Consider the following 7,420-nt stretch of genomic DNA (forward strand, 5'->3'; position numbering starts at 1 on the left):
GGTGCTTGAATAACTGGAAGCTATAGCCTAGTGTTTAATGCATAATATATATAAGATAGATTTTATTCCATAATATGAACAGAAATCATTTTATATGTCTATGCACATTTATGTATAATGAACAGGTTAATGGTTAATGCACATTTTGACACAGTGAAATGTGGCGCCCATATGTGTGACACAAGTTAAAGGGGTCATATGATGCGATTTAAATTTTTCCTTTCTCTTTGGAGTGTTACAAGCTCTTGGTGCATAAAGAAGATCTGTAAAGTTGCAAAGACTAAAGTCTCAAATCCAAAGAGATATTCTTTATAAAAGTTAAGAGTCAGCCACACCTACCTAAAACGGCTCGTTCTAACACGCCCCCACATATCTACATCACTATGTGGGAAGATTTGCATAACACCGCCCAAATGTTCACGCAAAGAAAAGAAACGTAACTTTTATTCTCGCTCAACGAATGCCTCGTTTATAATGGGTTTTCATGTTTTTAAATCAAGGCTCCGACCTGACAGGGCATCATCACAATATGGTAAGAGACGTAACATTTCCGTCTCACGCTTGAGGTATTCGGCCAATCATACGGTTCATTTTGTCTGCCAATTCTCGTGTCAATATTATATCTTGTCTTTTTCTCTACTATGCCTATCAATAAAACATTAAGGGTTTCTATTTGAAACCCCAGTAGTGTCAATTCATGAACTGTGGAGGGACTAGGATCTCCCATCACCATCATGCCCTTGAGCAGCCTCAGGTTGCCCCACAGGGTGACTGTCCATATAGTAAAAGTACTGCAAATCTTGTGACTAAAATGTTTGAAAAGTATGAAAATAAGCTTTTCCTGCTGCATGCAATTAAAACCTAATAATGTGATGCTGTCATATTCAGGAAAGATAATTGGGTGAGGGCTAATACCAACCCAGCAGTTTTTCTACGAATTTATTAACTAAAGAATAGGTCAGATAAATTAGGAGGAAATCCAGTGCTGTGCCTGTTATCCAGGCAGAAAGGGATCGACTGCCTAGAATTTGATTGCCTGTTGCATTGCTATTCTCACAGTAGCTGTAAATTGTCTGGTGCTTTAATGGATTTTGGTTTTTGCTGATTAGCCCACCATCCCCGCATGTTTCCTCCTCATAGCAGCATATCACCGTAGTACAGAGCATCTTCAGAATCTGCTCTCTGCCTTAGTCCGAGGATGTGGCCAGCATTTTGCATAATATGAACTGCAGTTTGAGGTGTAAATATGTTAGGTTATCATTTGTGTTTAACCAGATTTATTTGTAAACAGAAATGTAGCACATGTACACTGGTTTTTAGATACATTCACTCGCTCTCTCTGTTTGTGCCTCTAGCTACACAAAATAAAATACTATACAAAGCATTGTTTGTCAAGACCACTGGACAGTGTAAGTAGTCTAAAAAACGTTGTGCAGCAGCGCCATCTGCTGTCTGGAATATGTTACTTTCGCCTATTACCATTTAGATAAAAACAAAATGCACAAAATGTCCCCACTAACTGGAATCACTGAAGTAAGTCTTGAGAAATGTTGTATGTCTGGAGGGGATGAACCGCGGCCCACACTTGTTATCCAGTCATACAAACTTGAAAACAGCTGTCGGCCAATGGCGCGAGTTTTGGATGGGACTTTTGGCCAAATAGTGTTTGGGAGTACTTTAAGTATACATTTCCATTTGATTCGTGAACTAAAAAGTGAAACTTAAATGTGAACATTGGCTGTTCCTATAAATGTCAGGTGATTTTACAGCATGTAAATTGTGGCAATGAGCCATAATAACCGCTATCATCAATATGCTTTCTTCATAATATTTTCTCATTCAAAAAATATCTACAGTTGCAAGATACAATCTGGTTTATTAAATATCACAACTAATCTTGTAATCATGTAAGGATCATGCCAATTGAAAATGGATTTCTGGTTTTATTACAGCAGTTTTAAAATAGGCCTAATAGTTACAGCCTAAATGAAGATAACTTCATTGCATTTATTTAGAGACGTTTACATTCTTTTAGCTTTAGCAAAAGGTCCAGTATCCATATTGCACTCAAAAGATTATGGTTTTCTTTTCGGCAAATCTCTTTTACATGCATCCAGACATAAATGACCCTCATTCAGTACAGTTCTTCAGACCTGTCAGAATATACTTATAAATGTCCATGTTTGTCTGTCATACCATATACAGCACCACAGAATGTGGAGTCAGACATTAAATCAGGAGAAACATCAAATGTATTCACTCCGGCTTTATCACCACACAGCTGACGTTTGGCATCTTTAACGCGCCAAAAAACTTTTGGCAACATGAAAAAAGCACTCTCACGGAACAAGAAGAGGCAACACAACTAAGCACACATATATAACTCTTTACAGTGTCAAAGCTTGTTTCTTCATCCATTTGACTACATTCACAGGCACACAGCATTGCAGGTGGGCCAAAAGAAGCCTGCAGCAGAAGTCTGATTTATGGGGACTGCAGAGATGCTACACAGAGTGGCAAAGGTGCCACCTGACGAGATTGATGACAGGAACAGACATGTTTTTTTGGCTTGGACTAAGGTACTAGTACCCCTGGGTAAAGTTATAGCCAGTCTCTGAGTGGAGGCTGGAGCCTGAAGCAGTAAAACTGCAGGCAGCATAGGCAACCACAGAGCCCAACATCAGTCCAGACATGTAGGACACAGTCATTATGTTCCCTGTGGGAAAAACAAATCACATGAACTAAAGTTAATGACTGCATCTCTAGAGAAGAGATTATAAATGCATCCTTCTGAAGGTTTAGGCTTACATACAAGCACCTGTTCATCTGCATAGACTTGTGCATTTATACTCTATGAATCTAAATGGGGTGATAGATTTACCTGCTAGTTCCCTCTGCTCAGGTGCCACCTTGCCTGCAGCATGAATCATGGGAACACTGCCAAAATAGCCATTAGTGACGCCCATGAGGAGAGAGAAGATGCAAGGCCATGCCGGGTGGCTGAAGGTGGGCTTCTGAGCCGGATACACACACATGATGAACAGAGGGATGAAAACTACTCGCACACACGAGCAGAAGAGAAGACGAGTTCCGTTCCATTCATACGGCACGGCTGCCAAGATCTAGACAGATGGAGAGACAAGATTAGGTGTCAAATTACTTCAAAGAATGTAGATGATGACATAATCTGTAATGCCATTATGTCAGTGAACATACTTTGCCCACAAAGTCAGATATGTTGAAGATGGCCATGATCAGGATGGGCAGCCATTCCCCCAGTGTGACATTCCTGATCTCCGACTCCAGTCCAGGAAATATATGAATATTGTTACTGTATCAAATAATCAAATTATCAAATAAAGGATGATAGGAGACTTCTTTCAAAAACTTCATACAAATAGTTGATTATTAGGAACACATGGTAACTTATTAATTATTTGCAAATAAACACAAAACACAAATAATTTAATAACATTAATGTATTCTTTTGCAGATCTCATAATGAATATCTTTTTCATACCGTAGCATTATCTTTTTCACTTGTAGCATTAAAAATGCTTTTTTTTTTTTTAATGTAGACAAAATAGTAATTTTTAGAATAGAAAATATCAACCATATCATCCGTTTTTGGCCATAACATGAAAATGATTATTGATTTATCTGTATCAGCTAGCTTTGCAGTATTGATGCACTGTTAAATCATCATTTCTTTGTTAATGAGGATTAACATAGAACATACAGTATTGTAAATGAGATCACACCTTTGATGCCTGGCCAGCTCTGTTTAATCTTTGGTTTGGGCACATCAAACCTTACGTAAGTGTTTCCTCCAGCAAAATCTGTGCAGCCGTCTTCAGTTGGGGAAGAGCCCACTGCGCCATTACCCTTGAAAACATACAGGACATCTGAACAATTCATACAGAATACATTATATCCGTACAGGACAGAGGAGTGACCATCAATATATTTTCAGTTAAATATGGAAAAAAACGCCTTGCATTCACTAAGACATTTGATGTAACAAAAAAATAACACATCAGAACCAGTGACCGTATCAAGCAGGTCACTGCGACTTTGTAAGAGCGTGCAGTGCATTCAGATATTGTAATGCTTTTCTTGATGAGCTAGTATTTCTGCAGGGCCTGTTTGAGGAGAGCCATTACTTGATTAAGTGTCTGGCTGAGCTAGTAAAACCACTCTCCTTAATTTGCTGAGAATAAAACAACAGCATTCAGGTCTCACGGAAGCACAGACGGGGAACTGCTCAGGAGAAATACACCCTCAGAGTATCATAAGCTACACCTAAGCTCCAGCATATACTAGCACTAAATTAAAAAATAGGCAAAAGATGAACAATAAGAATCTCATTTTGAGGTATTTTGTCTTTGCTAGATTAAAGATTAGCCACATCTGTCCAGTCCTTAGTCACAGGAAAAAGACACAGCGTGATGAAGTAAGTGACAGCAATAGACAGCATGTAGGTCCAGATCACACGGGCGACCACATAACGATGCAGGATCATGCCTGCAACAGAAGGGGTCACTGCTCATTAACCAATAACATGAAAATTAGGTCATTAAATAAATAAACACAAAAGAAAAAAGGGAATTAATACTTTTCTTCAGCAAGAATGCATCAAAAGCAACATTAAACACTTTAAGATTGTTACAATCAAATCATTTTTAAACAAATGTGTTCTTTTGAACCTATTCATCAAAGAAAAAGATGTATCATTTTAACATTGATAATTAGACATTTTTCTTGATTTCTGTATGACACTGAAGACTGGAGTAATGATGCTGAAAATTCAGCTTTCTTTGATGCCTGGCCAGCTCTGTTTAATCTTTGGTTTGGGCACATCAAACCTTACGTAAGTGTTTCCTCCAGCAAAATCTGTGCTGCCGTCTTCAGTTGGGGAAGAGCCCACTGCGCCATTACCCTTGAAAACATACAGGACATCTGAACAATTCATACAGAATACATTATATCCGTACAGGACAGAGGAGTGACCATCAATATATTTTCAGTTAAATATGGAAAAAAACGCCTTGCATTCACTAAGACATTTGATGTAACAAAAAAATAACACATCAGAACCAGTGACCGTATCAAGCAGGTCACTGCGACTTTGTAAGAGCGTGCAGTGCATTCAGATATTGTAATGCTTTTCTTGATGAGCTAGTATTTCTGCAGGGCCTGTTTGAGGAGAGCCATTACTTGATTAAGTGTCTGGCTGAGCTAGTAAAACCACTCTCCTTAATTTGCTGAGAATAAAACAACAGCATTCAGGTCTCACGGAAGCACAGACGGGGAACTGCTCAGGAGAAATACACCCTCAGAGTATCATAAGCTACACCTAAGCTCCAGCATATACTAGCACTAAATTAAAAAATAGGCAAAAGATGAACAATAAGAATCTCATTTTGAGGTATTTTGTCTTTGCTAGATTAAAGATTAGCCACATCTGTCCAGTCCTTAGTCAAAAAATCTTAAAGGAAATTGTACTGGATGCTGATGGATTTTTTTTTTTTTCATCATAAATTGAAGCTGTACCAATTCTAAATACCCCTAATGGACACTTTTCACGTTTTGGGGCTTCTCAGAAGTTGGATAAACTTGTATAGTGGTTAATCTCGTTTCCCCAACAGCAAAGGAAAAAATCCATGATAGCTTTTCTATGACTTTGATAACATATGAATTTCTGGACGAAGATGAAGAAATCTTGAGAGGAGGAACAGTGCTTAGTCTATCACCCCCAGCAAAAACATGAGGTTTATCTGAAGTGCTTTCATATATTACTCCACTCAAACTGCCTGCGTCTGAGTGAGCACTTAAATCATGCTCTCCTTGTGTCCTTCTCCGGGCCGCTGAGAGCACAGTCATCGAGAGCACTGACCGGCACAAATGAAATGGAGTTACGGAAGAATTGAAAGAAAACACAGCTGAGTATGCGTAACTAAAACTGTCTTTTCACAGTCCAGCTAAATTAAAGAGAGCTTCATGATTCTACATTCCAATGAATTTCATCACACATTTCCAACAGAGCATGATAATGCTACTGATTTATTTAATTCCAAATGGATTTCTAAACCATATAGCAGGGAGAGAAATGTTGTTTAATTTGCACAGGGTTCTTGAGGACCTTTGCCTGCAAAAACTGACTACACGTAGGGCTGGGCAACATAATGCAAAAGTATGAGACAGCTAGAGCACATTTACTATTCTAGATACCCTAGACATATGACTGGGTAACTCTTGTTAAGTACTGCTCATCTTCTAGGAAACTTATGTTGAATTTCTATTTTGGATATTTTTCAGGTATAGATTTCATTGTTTTACCCTTGGTCCAGACTTTCAATGTTAGAATAATTAGAGTACAAGGAGACAGTGTCATGGAAGAGCATGCTTAACCTCCTGAGACCCTGCATCCTCATATGAGGACATTATATTTGAGTGCATTTCTCTGAGACTATACATGCCACAGTTTTAAGTCTGGATGTCCTGTACAGAGCACATTCAGGGCTTTCAGAGATACTAAATGTTTGGATGTTTCACCATGACCACTCCCTCTCCTTGGTCTTCAAAAATGTCTGATATTAATTTAGTGACACTCTTATGGAAATATGATAATATTTTGTGATTATCATTTAAATCGGACTAATTTTTTAACTGCGTGTCATAAATCAACATTCATAAATGAACATTATAGATACATTATATATAATGAGAAAACCTGTTTATGGCCATTTTACACACATTTTGCATAAAGAAAAATGGTATATCAAATCATTCTGTTATAACATAGTTGAGAATTATCTTTATACAAAGTTTGATTAAAAAAAATCCTGAAAACTAAAAATGTATTGGGGATTTAAAAAAATCAATTGTTTTTGCCTATGCATGTTCATTCATGTCTTTTTATTTTTATTTTTAAATTGAGTCCCGATGTCCTCTACCAAGGACGTAGCATAACTTATGAATGAAATATAATTTTATTTTATTTTTTTTACATTTTTTTAATGCTCAAAACAATGCAATGACATGAAAAAATACACATTTTTCCTAAAATGTTTTGCCGGGTATTAAGAGGTTAAAATGAAAATTCACAGAAACGTATTACTATTTATATAAAATATTATTATTCTTGTATTATATATTTTCACATTTATATATTATATAATTGCATTTTGTATTTTTAAATATACATTAATTATGTATTATATATTATATATATTTTATTTGTATATTATATAATGAATAGTAATAATAATAAACATAATATTTTTTATAATTATATTTATATTGTGCATTATTGCCAATCAAGCTGTAATTTTGTGAAATTATGCGGGAAAAAAAAGAAATTGTTATTTAACTCTATGCAACAGAATTCATAAAATACTTTGTTTTTTTCCTGCTGAAC

At 36.7% G+C, this 7,420-nt stretch overlaps 1 pseudogene; it reads right to left on the minus strand.

Moving 5' to 3' along the window:
- Positions 1 to 1,636: 1,636 nt before the first annotated feature.
- The window catches only part of LOC107674734 (equilibrative nucleoside transporter 4-like), an 11,761-nt pseudogene continuing 5,977 nt past the window's right edge, over positions 1,637 to 7,420 (minus strand).

Source organism: Sinocyclocheilus anshuiensis, unplaced genomic scaffold (genome assembly GCF_001515605.1).
Source record: "Sinocyclocheilus anshuiensis isolate Anshui unplaced genomic scaffold, SAMN03320099.WGS_v1.1 scaffold152, whole genome shotgun sequence".
Taxonomy (NCBI): domain Eukaryota; kingdom Metazoa; phylum Chordata; class Actinopteri; order Cypriniformes; family Cyprinidae; genus Sinocyclocheilus; species Sinocyclocheilus anshuiensis.